Below are 13,483 nucleotides of genomic sequence, written 5' to 3' on the forward strand. Positions count from 1 at the left end.
GGGTAGTGAGGCTGCCTCATAAGGATGAGGTTAGTATGTAACATTAAAACTTATACACAGAGACTGGAGAGATGGCTCAGCAGGTGGGAGCACTGATTGCTCTTCCAGAGGGCCTGGGTTTGATTCCCAGCAGCCCCGTGACAGCTCACAATCATCTGTAACTCCAGTTCCAGGGCATCAGACATCTCCTTCTGGCCCCTGCTCAACTCAGGCACGTACATGGTGCACAGACACACATACAGGCAAAACACTCAGCCAGGTGGTGGTAGGGCATGCCTTTAATCCCAGCACTCAGGAGGCAGAGGCAGGCGGATTGCTGTGTCCAGGACACAAAGTGAGTTCAGGACAGCCAGGGCTACACACAGAGAAACCCTGTCTCAGAAAACAAAACAAAACAACTCATACACATAAAAAAACACAAATATTTTTAAAAATTTATAAATCTATGCTTCCTTCCACCTCCAGTAATTTTCAGTAAAGTGAAAGACAAAGTTCTTGTCAGTTTTGGTGAATCCCACCTGTTTAAACTATTTGTGTGTGTCAACCTTGGGTCTCAGGTCTAAAGGGAACCCTAGCTGCCAGGATACTCTGAGTCTGAACTTTCACTGTCATCAGGGACAGCTCTGAAAAGCAGCAGCTGGCCTGTGGCTCAGCCCCACATCAGAGCTTCTCTTGAATGTACCCTGTCTCAGCCATAAGCTCATTAGAGTGAGTATCAGGCTGCTGACTGAAGCTAGCCACACACAGGATACAGCCAGGCATTAATCCTGGAACAGCCGGGGGCCCAGCCGGGGGGGGGGGGGGGGGGAGGATTGAGAAGTACAGCTGAATACCCATTCCTACTCCACTACTAAGAGGTGGTCCAGAGCTTAGCGGAATAATACAGAAGATGCAGGCTTGCAACTTAAAAAGCCACGAAGGATGAGCATCACATGGAGATTTTTGAGAACTAGTCATAAGAAAGGGATTCCCAACACATCTGGGATCCCAGGACAGAGACAGCAAAAGACCAGCAGCCACCTGGGATGGATGCCCAGGGAAGGCTGTACTCCCCCAGCAAGGGCAGGGGCAACTCCTAGCAGTGGTTCTCAGTCTGTGGGTCAAGACCCCTTTGACAAACTTCTAGCTCCAAAAATGTTTACATCCTGATTCATAACAATAACAAAATTGCAGTTATGAAGGAGCAACAAATTTTATGGTTGGGGGGGGGGGTCAGCACAACATGAGGACTGTATTAAGGGATGGTAGAATTAGAAAGCTGAGAACCACTGTCCTAGAGAAACCTAACAGGCTCCACCCAGGACCCCAAGTACTGCCAATTCCTATTTGTCCTTTAAAAAAAAAAGTTCCTTGTGTGGGGCATGGTGGTGCACGCCTTTAATCCCAGCACTTGGGAGGCAGAGGCAGGTGGATTGCTGTAAGTTAGAGGCCAGCCTGGTCTACAGAGCGAGTCCAGGACAGCTAAGGCTAACACGGAGAGACCCTGTCTCAAAAAACAAAACAAAACAAAACAAAATCATAAAAAGTTCCTTGTGAGGAAGTTTTTAAGTTGTATAAAGCAAAACAAACAATAATTACCCAGTTTCTTTTTAGGGTTGCCTAAAAGGTGGTCTATAGAAGGCCTGCTTTTCTTCTCGCCTGCCTGAGGAAGCTTCAGCTGGCTTGTATTCCATCTCAGTCAAAAGTAAAAACCGAGGCAGACATGGTGGCGATGCACACCTATAATTCCAGCACTCAAGAAGGAATAGCAGGTGGATCTCTGTGAGTCTGAGGCCAGCCTCGTCTAAAAAGAGAGTTCCAGGCAGTCTAAGCTACACAAGTGAGAAAACAAAGCAAGTAAAAAAAAAAATAGCCAAACAAATCTCCCTTAACACAAATACCCACCATCACATACCAAGGCCGCCAAAACATACAGATGCTGAGTTCAAGTAATATATATATTGGTTTTTAAAGACAGAGTTTTTCTATGTAGCCTTGGCTGTCCTGTACTCGTTTTGTAGACCAGGCTGCCCTCGAACTCACAGCGATCCACCTGCCTCTGCCTCCCGAGTGTTGGGATTAAAGGCGTGCGCCACCACCGCCTGGCTCAAGTAATATTTTTTAATTGAATTTTTTTCATCTTATTTTTATGTGTATGGGTGTTTTGCCTGCAGGTTTGTCTGGGTACTGTAAAACAAAACAAAACAAAACAAACAAAACCCAAAAAATCCCAAGGTTTTATATCCACAGGGTCCAGGACTAGCTGAGGTGGGACAACAGAGTTGGTGAGAAAGAGGGTCCAAAGACTTTTGCTCTGGGCCTATCAGGGCTAGGAGCTGGTAGCTTCTAGCATTTCTCTCTGTACTTTAACTCTTAAACTTTCAGGATATTTGGGGCCTGCTGGCCATATTGAGAAACTCTGAACTTTCTTAACTCTTAACTGTCAGGCTGATGGCTCTGGTTGCTGTACTATATATAACTCTTAGAAACTCCCAAACTGGTAGCTTTGCTATTTGGGGACACTGGTCACAGCCAGAAACTCTCTCTCATCTATACTTTAACTTTTGTTTTGCTTTTTGTTTTTCAAGACAGGGTTTCTCTGTGTAGCCTTGGCTATCCTGGACTCACTTTGTAGACCAGGCTAGCCTGGAACTCATAGAGATCCACCTGCCTCTGCCTCCTGAGTGCTGGGATTAAAGGTGTGAGCCACCACACCCAGTTCTACTTTAACTCTTAAACTCACAGGCTGGTGGCCTTGCTGTTCCAGGCCTCTGGTCATGGCCAGAAGAAAAAAGAAAAAAAGAGAAAACCATAACATAAACATACGGAGCTCCCAAAGAACATTCATAAACATACATAAAGACAAAGACAATCAGACAGACAGACATATATTTGGTGGGTGGTAAATGGAAGCAGACTTCAATCAACCAACAATAGCCTTATTTCTGCATTGGGTTTTTACATTATCTATGAAAAAATTACCTCATTCAAAAATAGATACAATAGTTACACAAAAAGGGATTGCAGTAAGACTATTGGTTCTAAGTTCTTTCATTAGAAATATATCAACTAGATACTTTTGTTTATTATAAGTTTAACGCAGTGGTTTTATCTACATGCTCATTATGAGTTCAAAGCAGAAGTTTTATCTTTTTCTTATTTCAACTGTATGTTATTTGTTCAAAGCAAGAGTTTTTTATGTCAAGGTTTTTTTTTGTTTTGTTTTGTTTTGTTTTTTTTTTTTAAAGAAATAGGTGTCTGTCTTGTCTCATATAGATAACCATTTATTCTTTGTTTCTATCTTACGGGAGTGTACACCTGGGCCTTATCCTTGGACTAAACCTAGAATGAATGTATTTCCTTGATTATTAATTTGTTTCAATCTTGTTTTCCTTCCTTGGCTTCCTTGGTGTAATTCACATGAAGGCTCATGGAGCTCCTAATAGATTTTGCTATATTGCAGGAGGAGTTTTTAAATAACCTGAATCAGCCAGGCGTGGTGGCAAACAACTTTAATCCCAGAACCTGGGTTGTGAGTCCAAGGCCAGCCTGGTTTACAAAGTGAGTCTATGACAGCCAAGGCTACACAGAGAAACCCTGTCTCGAAAACCAAAATTAAAAAATAAATAAAATAAAATTACCTGAATTAAGTCAGGTGTGGTAGTACACGCCTTTAAACCCCAGCACTCGGAAGGCAGAGGCAGGTGGATTGCTGTGAGTTTGAGGCCAGCCTGGTCTATAAAGCAAGTCCAGGAAATAAAACAAAACAAAACAAAAAATTACCTGAATCAATTTATGAACCGTTATTGGGAATCATAAAACTCATTTTTAGAAAATCAGCTCAACAGAGAGAGTAGCACTATAGAGCAATAACATTATGCATAGGCAGTGAGGGTCCTTCATGCTCAACTGCAGTATGCAAATGAGATGAGCATGGAAAGGCAGTTTAGCAACAGTAAGCAGTCCTGAAGCAAAAATCCCTAAGGCTTTGCCTAAACCAGGCATACACACCCATTCGTCAGCTGTGCGAAAACAAGTGGGCTGCCTCCAGGAAGCTCACTTGCTTGCTTTTGCCAACCCAGCATGCAGTTGCTCCCAGCAGGGTGTGACATATGTGCCTGATGCTGTAAAGGCCAACAGAGGACATTCTATCCCCTGAAATTTGAGTGATACAGCTGTGAGCTGCCATGTGAGTGCTGGGAATCGAACCCAGGTCTCTGGAAAGGCAGCTAGGCCTCTTAACTAAGCCATCTCTCCAGTCCCGGAGGTAGTATTTCTTTAAAAACCCATCCATTTTATGTACCTGCCAAAGATATATCTTTTCCTATTTCCATAAAGAGATAGGAAAGGAGAGAGATATTTGGGTTCTGAAAGAATGAAGGAAACATGAAGCTGGCAACGTAGAAGCGAAAATACTGAAGATGATTTTGGTTTTATTCCATGTGTATGAGTGTTTCATATGCATGCATGTCTGCACACAACATGTATGCCTGGTGTCTAAGGAAGCCAGAAGAGGATGTTGGATCTCTTAGGACTGGAGTTACAGATGGTTGTGAGCTGCCATATGGGCTCTGGGAATTGAACTCAGGTCCTTTGAGAGAGCAGCCAGTGATCACTGAGCCATCTCTTCAAACCCTGAAGACAATTTTATAGAAAATATTTATTAAGCTGGGTGGTGGTGGTGCACGCCTTTAATCCCAGCATTTGGGAGGCAGAGGCAGGCCTGTCTACAAAAGTGAGTCCAGGACAGTCAAGGCTGCACAGAGAAGCCCTGTCTCGAAAAACAAAACAAAACAAACAAACAAAAACAACAACAATAGAAAATATTTATTATAACCTGGCCTTATGTAAAGACCACAGCATATATTTATGTTTTTAGTTTTCCTTCCTTATCAGTATGAAAAAAACATTTCTCCAAGAAACAGAACCAGGATTCCTCATTGGAGTAGAATTTTTTTTATTAAGAAAATCTTAATGGTTATTTATTGTGTGTGTGAATACATGCTTGCCTGAGTGTGCCACAGTGCTCCTGTGGAGGTCAGAGGTCAACTGGCAAGAATTGGTTCTCTCCGTTCACCATGTGGATTCCAAGGATGGATCTCTGCTCATCACACTCGGCAGAGGTATCTATGCTCACTGGGCCATCTTGCTGGCTCTTAGAAGTAATTAAAAAAAAAAAAAAAAAAAAAAAAAAAAAAAAAAAAATATATATATATATCGTAGCTGAGCATGGTGACTCACCACTGTCACCTTAGCACAGCACTTGTAATGTTGAGACAAGAGGGTCTTGAGGTCAAGACTAGCTTAGGCTACATATAAAAAATAAATCCTTATAGGTCACCTATCTTCTGGTCATGGCTGTTCGCATTAATGGAGCAAGAGAATAAAGTCTGACTTCTTCTCTCTAAATAATGTTGGTTGGTTGTTCTCCTTGGCGCATGTCATGATGACCCCTAGAAGTGGTCACCTTCACCCTCGACTTCTAACGGAGGAGCCAGCCGAGGCTCCATGAAGCTGCCTTGTCTGATCTTCCCTGATCTTTCCATACTTACTCATTCTCATACTGTTTGCATCAGGAAACCATTCTGTATATGAGGCTGGCCTCGAACTCCGTCTATTGCTGTGGATGCCCTTGAACTTTTGGGCCTCTTGTTTCCACCTCCTGGGCACTCGGACTGTACGGATGGCGAGGTTGAAACCCTGCATGCTGGGCCAGCACTCCACCGACTGAGCCACATGCCCAGCCCAGTAACTGCTGATACGTAGAATACCATCTTTCTACTCTTTGTTTAAGTCTTTATTTAGCTCCAGGCACTTTGTTTTGGATGGGAAATTTTGTATTTGACGCCCCTAAGGGCAAAACCGGGGCCTAAAGTTATCATCAGAATAAATACAAAAGAAACAAGGCTGACATTACACTCTGCCTCTGAGAGTGAGGGCTGCTCTTTCATGTGTTGAGTAAATAAATAACTAATAAGCACAAAGCTATCCAGCGTTAGAGGCGAGGCCACCCTGCAGAGTTTATTCCATCTTGTGTGAAACTGGTGTATTCAGACGGGGCCTTGCCCTGGGAGACTCCCATACAGAAGCAGCATTTGACTGGTTTTGAGAGAAGAGAGCGACTCTGCACCTGGATGGACCAGCCAGCCAGCCAGCACAGACTGACAAATGACATATTCCCAAGAGTAGAAAGTGTGTACCTTGTAAAATTATCTGGTTGGACTGAGACTCTAGGGTTAGGGTGTATGGGGAAAACAGGGCCAAGAACTTAGCAGATACACCATACTGGGGGAAGAAGGCAAACTTCCTCACTTGGACCCCATAAAGAGGTGGGCAAAGCTCTTTTTTTGTTGTTGCTTTGTTTTTTCGAGACAGGGTTTCTTTGGGTAGCCTTGATCGTCCTGGACTTTGTAGACCAGTCTGGCCTTGAACTCACAGAGATCTGCCTGCCTCTGCCTCCCAAGTGCTGGGATTAAAGGTGTGTGCCACCACTGCCTGGCTATGTTGGTAAAGCTCTTATCTGGTGTGAGTCAAAGACCTACCAGGAGGGACCGCTCAGCTGTCTCAGTGGCCTCAAACTTGGCCCCATCCTTGCAGTGGATGCTGGTACTCAACAGCGACATGCCTTTCCTCCAGTTCGTCAGTCTGGACCAGCCCCATGTGTCTGCCCATTCTTTCCTCTGGGCTTCATGCTGCCCTTCTGCCTCTACAGCTGGGCTCAACTTTGCAATTTTGCTCTGACTTGCAGCCACTGCAGCATCCCAGCTTCTTCTCCACAACTCCTGTCAATACAGACTCGGCTTTTGTGTCTCTCAGCTTCCTTGCTGTACAGTGCTCCAGAAACCTCCTGAAGTTTACCATTCTGCAACCTACGTATACGCATTGGATATAGATATACTCACTGAATGAAGCATAATGTATGATCTAAACATTAATAATAATTAAGATTGGAACAAGAGAACTTGTGTTATTGTTTAACGATAACAAATATTTTATGGACACACACACACACACACACACACACACACACACACACACACACTCACACATCCTCCATCTTCCATGATTGGCAGATAGCCCCAGACCGACCAACTGGTCACTGTGATGGTTTCCTAATTTGTGTTACTGAAAGTCACACCCAAGTACATGTGTGACCCAAGAGTCACAACTAGTCTGCTTCTAAGCTGGAAAAGCACAGGCCTCACTCCCTCTTAGGAGGGACTGAGAGAAAGAGGTTACCACCAAAGACAATGGAATAAGAAGCGGAGAGAGATTTTAGACTACAGAGTGGGGTACCTGGATCCAGCTGTGTGTGACATCCTCATGCACAAAGATCCAGCCACTGTGATTAATGCCAACCAGAAATGAAACTGTTACTGCAGCACAACGGGAAAAAGGATTTAGTATACTTTAAAAAATTATACTTTACTTATCTATTTATTTCTCATTTGAGATGGGGGGGGGCTCACTATGTAGACCAGGCTGGCCTTGAACTCACAGAGATCCTCATGCCTCTCACCTGCTGGGATTCAAGGTGTGCAGCACCATGTCCAGTCAAAACACTTTGGCTGTGTGTGTGTGTGTGTGTGTGTGTGTGTGTGTGTGTGTGTGTGTGTGTGTTCTGGAGCTGGAGTTACTGGTGGGTGGGTGTGAGCTCCCCAGGGTGAGTGCTGGGACCTCATCCCGGCTTCTCTGGAAGAACCACAAGCTCTCTTAACTGCTGAGCCATCTCTCCAGTCCTGGCTCATGACTTTTAATGGTAAGATTTCCTAACTTGGGACATGAAAACAGTTATGAGTTCACAAAGGTGGAGGGTGGCAAGCATATTTCTTCTAATTGGTCTTATTAAATAATTAGTAAGTTACTCCAAAATAGTTAGTGGATCCTGTAACTTGCCATTAAAACGGTTTATCGGTCTGTGGAATGATAAAATAATTTTATTGGTTAGCTATGAGCTACAGTGTGTATAAACATTTAGATATCTTGAAAAGAGAATAAAATTGTGGTCCTCTTTCCTCTTGTTTCTTAGCCTATTTTGGCTTGATCTGATTTCAGAGAGGATTTAAAGAGACCCATCAACTCCTCTGATCTCATGCTCAGCATGAGGGGAACATGGAGCCAAGAAACAGTTTTATTTGTCTGTTCCCAGGATTGTGTGTAGAAGGCCAGCGGAGTGTCGGCAGGAACAAGCAACAGCCCACCCTGACGCTGTTCTCCGTTTTCTGAGGCCGGGCTGTGCGTGTCCAGGGTCTCAGCAGACTCTTCTTGCTCCGCAGCTAGGGAGAAACTTAGCCAGTGTGTGAGGGAAAGACCCAAGAAGGGAAAGGGCGTGGTAAGGATCATTAATTACATCGATGACAGGTGAGGGGAGGCCTTTCCAAATGGTGGAATTTATCCTTTGGGAGGAGGGAGGGGTCACGGGTTTGCTTAGGCATCCGCCCAGCAACGTTCTTCAAGGTTACATTGAATGAAGCTAGTGTTCCTGCAATCCCGAAGCCACACCCCAGGAGCGAGAGGTCACTAGAACGCGGGCTGTGTGCTGGGAACATAGTAAGGCAGCTCCTGGAAGGTGATGCTCTCCACACAGGGACTTCAGCTTCCTTCTCCTCGTCTGATGCTAGATTTGCCCAAAGCCAAGTTGCCCCACTTTGTAGAACTTTGTTTTGGGGGATGGTAGGTCAGGTTCACCGGTGTTTTTGTTGCAAGGGAAATAAAGTGAGTTTCACTGGCTCGCTGCTGTCCAGACTCTGGTTTGGGTGCTATGCTGTTAGATCTGTACCATGTTGATGCGGAGGGTGGGAAAGCGAATGCACAACCCCCCCATACACCTCGTGTGGGGTTCCTTTCTCCGAGAGGCTGGGCTGAGAATCTGGGCACAGAGTTTTCTTCAGCCTTCTGGAGGCTAGCCGAGGAAGGAAGGCTCTGTCCAGAGAACCGGTCACAAGGAAGGCCTCCTCGGCAGAGAGGGGAGCTTTCCGGTCAGATCCCCGAGCTTGAGGGAGCACAGAGTGGCCATGCACTTAGTCGGGATTGAGACACCGGGAGTCCAGTGTCCCTTCCTGTGGGGAAGGGAGCCTCGGACTTGTGTGAAAAGGCCAGATACCTGAGCTGAGCGTGCTTCGTTAAAAATAAAGACAGTCGAGAGTCGAAGAGCTAGATTTTAATTCACTAAGCTTAATGCTAAAAGAAAGACAAAGACAGGGCGCTATGGAGGGAGAAATGGGGGAGTCCAACTTCCCACCCCAGGCCGCTAGGTTTTAAACCAAGAATATCTGAATTGTAAGAGGTGTTCCCAGGACACCTCCCAGGTTGTCACCAGGGCCGCTTTGATACGTGTTTCTTCAAAGAGCTAGCTTTTGACCCCTTTTGGCCTAAAGTCTGTGCGGTTCCCTTTGAAAGTGTCTCTGCAAGGAACTAGTCTTTGACACGTTTTAGTGTCTTGTGGTCTTATGGGCTTTGCCAGCAGCGGGGAACACGCGCCTATTTCCGAACATGAAGCTTACCGGGAGGGCAAGGCTCCTCTACCTACAGACAAAGGCCCACAACCAGGTACACACATGTGGACTTAGACCCAAGAGATGCAGCTGCTAGCGACAGAGAGGCTGCTCCCTGCTACGGGATGCTGGGGTTTGTGACTTCTGTGGCCTGGGGCACTTACTGCTCCGTTTGAGCCCACCTGCTCAGGTAAATCTTCCTTAGTCATCCTGATGCGCCACTTCCTTGTTTTTGATGTCCGGGCTTCTAGTTGCAGGTACAAATTCCTTTCTATGTTTTTATGTACTAAATTCTTTTAGTCTTTGTCTCCTCCTCCAAATTTGTCCAACTCCAAAAAAGGTAGAAACCGTATTTCTGTGTTCATGCACTATCTGCCCACCATCCAAACGGGGTGTGATTGTGTGTGAGGCTCAGCTATCTTCTTAACTGTTCTACGATGATCTCTGTTCCTATTTACCCACAGCACCTTTTTTTTTTTTAAGCTGATTTCTTTGAGTGGTTTTGCCCTTGTGTTTGTCCTAGTGCCATGTGCATGCAGTGCCCATAGAGACCAGAAGAGGGCATCAGATCTTTGGGAACTGGAGTTAACAAACAATTGGGAACCACCGTGTGGGTGCTGGGCACCAAACTCGGGTCATCTAGAAGAGTGACAAGTGCTCTTTAACCTCAGGGTCATCTCTCTGTCCACCCCACCCCCATGAACACTTCTGATAGCAATTTTGTCCCCACACTAACAGCCGGTTCTAACGTCCTCTATACACTAACTGGGTCCCCATTGACTCTGTTATGACACGAACTACTTGCTAGGAACTGAACTTGGATCCTCTGGAAGAGCAGCAAGCCCTCTTAACCAGCAACCCACCTCTCTAGCTGTTTTGGGACTGAATTAAGAGGGGAGAGGGAGGTGACCGCACACATTCATTGCGCCCTGGTCCTCGGCTGTAGATGTGAGTGAGCGGCTGTCTCAGGCACTGGCTGCTGGGACTTGAGCTGTGAGTCAGAATACACCTGATCTCCCCTAAGTTGCTCTTGTGAGAGGTTCTTTTCTTTTGTCACAGCAGCAGGAGATAAACTGAGGCACTCTTCTCTTGCCCTAGGCAGGAGTAAACGCCATACTTCACTGGACTGGAAAGACGGCTCAGCTGTAAGAGTAACCTGTCACCAGAATTCAATTCCCAGCATCCACAGCAGTAGCTCACAACTGCCTGTAACTTTACCTCTGGGGATCTGATGCCTTTGGTTTTTATGGACACTGCTGTTATGTGTCCATAACACATAACACGGGGGGGGGGGGGGGGGAGACACTAATGTAAACTTTAAGATGCATGGGCTGGAGAGATGGCTCAGAGGTTAAAAGCACTGTCTGCTCCTCCAGAGGTCCTGAGTTCAATTCCCAGCAACCACATGGTGGCTCACAACCCATCCATAATGAGATCTGGTGCCCTCTTCTGGTGTGCAGGCAGAACATTGTATATGTAATAAATTTTTTAAAAATCTTAAAAAAAAAACCAAAAACACCTTAAGATGTATTAGCAGGCCAGGCACAGTGGGACATACTTTTAATCCCAGCACCAGAGAGGCAGAGGCAGGAGGATTTCTGTGAGTTCAAGGTTAGCCTGGTCTACACAGTGAGATCCAGGGCACCTAGGACTACATAGAGAGGCCCTGTCTCAAAAGAACAAACAATAAAGCTGTATTAACACAACACTAGCTTCCAGCAACCCAAAAGCCAAAAATATCATCAGATGTCACTGGAAACCAAAGGAATGTTCTCCACTACACCGTAGCATGCCTAGCATCCTACCAGTATGTTCAAACAGTGCCTTTCTCTTGTTTTGTAACCACACAAGTTCTTGTAACCTTTTCCATGTGGAATACTTGATTAGGGGTGATGTACATCCATATTCCCAGAAGCCAGCTCAATTATCTTCTCTCAGGGGAAGAGCTATTTTTGCATCAACGCACCCAACACTCAAAGTTGGGTGGGTTTTAGAAACCCGAGGCTAGGATACCAAGACCAGGTGCATAGTTATGAGATCCTAAATCACACGCTGGATTCGTATCCTGGATCTAACTGGAGGGAGTTGACGTCACAGTACCAAGATCTTATGGATTAAATTGATTTTTGAGCCGTGAGAGGCCATTGGGCTATTCTGCTCCCCTGCTCCACTTTTTCCTGTAAGTGTCTTGTGGGAGGAAGTGGGGGGCGGCAGTGGCAGTGAGTTTGACTCTTCGGGGGAGAGACAGAAGAGCTCCTGTTGGAAGCCTTGAAAGACTGTCCAGTCTTGAGACACTCAGTACGTACTCCCGTGCAGCATTCCACAGCCCCAATGGGCAGTTTTGGTTCAAATACGGGAACCACTGAAAGCAAACACCAGCTGTTCAAAGGCTGAAGTTCCTGCCAACTTTAACCTCCGGGTAAAGTACACTACACCTAACCTCTTAAAACTTGTTGTATGGTACGGATGAGATGGCTCAGGGTGAAGGCAGCCTGAAAGCCTGAGTTCAAGTCTCAGGTCATGAGGCTGAAACAGTGAACCGACTCCAGAAAGCTGTCCTCCGATCGCCACACACATGCCGTGCTGTGTGCACACACAATGGTAACTAAGTAACTTCTTAAATGCTGTGTATTTTGTTTTCTGTGCTCTTTTGGTGGGTGGTGGTGGCACTGAGATGTTATCCTGTCTGAAAAGTGGGTGTCCTCCAAACTGAAGTAGGAAGAGGGATCACGTCATGATAAAACATTCAGATGGATAGTGCCACAAAGACCAAGACATCCATCAGTCGGGGATCTCTAGCACACGTGCTTGACAAGTGGTCTAGACGCAGGGTGGTCTCAGCGCAGCCTCTCAGGAAACTGCGGCCTCAAAGCTCATCACCACACTGGATGTCCAAATGCTTGTGTGGAGATGGTGGCTGGCATTTGGCCGGCCTGAAGAGGGACAGTCCTCTGAGGAAGGATGGTCAGGACTTGCTTTCCCTCCTCACTGTTTTATGAGAGACTCACCTTAAGTCTCCACAAACTCTGTGTTAGGCAGATAATATTTCCATGTTTTTTTTTTCTTTGCTGTTGTTCTTGCTGTCAGAGTTCAAAACCCATGTCAAATGATGCTGTACAGCCACGGGAGGCAGCAGCCTTTCAGGCTGTCACCCTATATGGATTTCCTCTTTAAACGTCTAGGTTAATAAAAACCAGCCCAGCAGATGCTAGGTCAAGGTCGGAGGATGACCTTCTGTCTTGTCATGTCAACTCTGCCCACTCCTACCCCCATGACTTCCCATGAGCCTTTCTCTGTTCCTCGTTGTTATAACACAGTCCCTGAGGCTGGAAAACTTACAAAGCAAAGAGGTCTATTTGATTTGTGATTCCAGCAGCTGGAGAGTTCTAACCACATGGCACCTGCATCCTGGCAAAGGTCTTATGCCTGCTCCCATCATGGAGGAATGGAAAGGAATTACCCAGAAGCAGAGGGGACTAGTGGGTGGGGTGGCTTTGTTTAGAAGTGACCCACTCAAGCCAGCAGACTAATTTGGAGGGCTGGGGCTCTTGACCTAGTAACCTTGCATTAGCCCCACCCCTTAAAGTTTCCACTGTCCCACTGTTACCACCACCACCACCCTGGGGACCAAGCTTCTGGTGTACGAACCTGTAGGGAAGACATTCAACTGTGTACAAACCACAGCTTCCCTTCCGGTACATGGAGTTTTCATGCCATGGCCAGACTCTGGGTGTTCTCTATAAAGCCACGGTTTAACCTGACAATTTTGGATTTACTTACTTTTGGTTGGGGCCTGTAACAGCTTTAGTGTTTCTGCGCCAGGGTGACAGGCAGAAGAGATCTGAGTGAGGAGACTGGAAGTCCCCAGGAAGGTAGGGGAGTCACAGGGAACTGATGCCAAGTGCTCTGGCCTTGCCCCTCCAAGGCTGAGGTCATCTTCCCTGCTGGCTCCCTGCGGCCTCCTGCTGGCCAGCTCTTCAGGCAGCAGCAGTGGCCACTGTTATTAATCG

This window comes from Acomys russatus, chromosome 5, assembly GCF_903995435.1.
Source record: "Acomys russatus chromosome 5, mAcoRus1.1, whole genome shotgun sequence".
Classification (NCBI taxonomy): domain Eukaryota; kingdom Metazoa; phylum Chordata; class Mammalia; order Rodentia; family Muridae; genus Acomys; species Acomys russatus.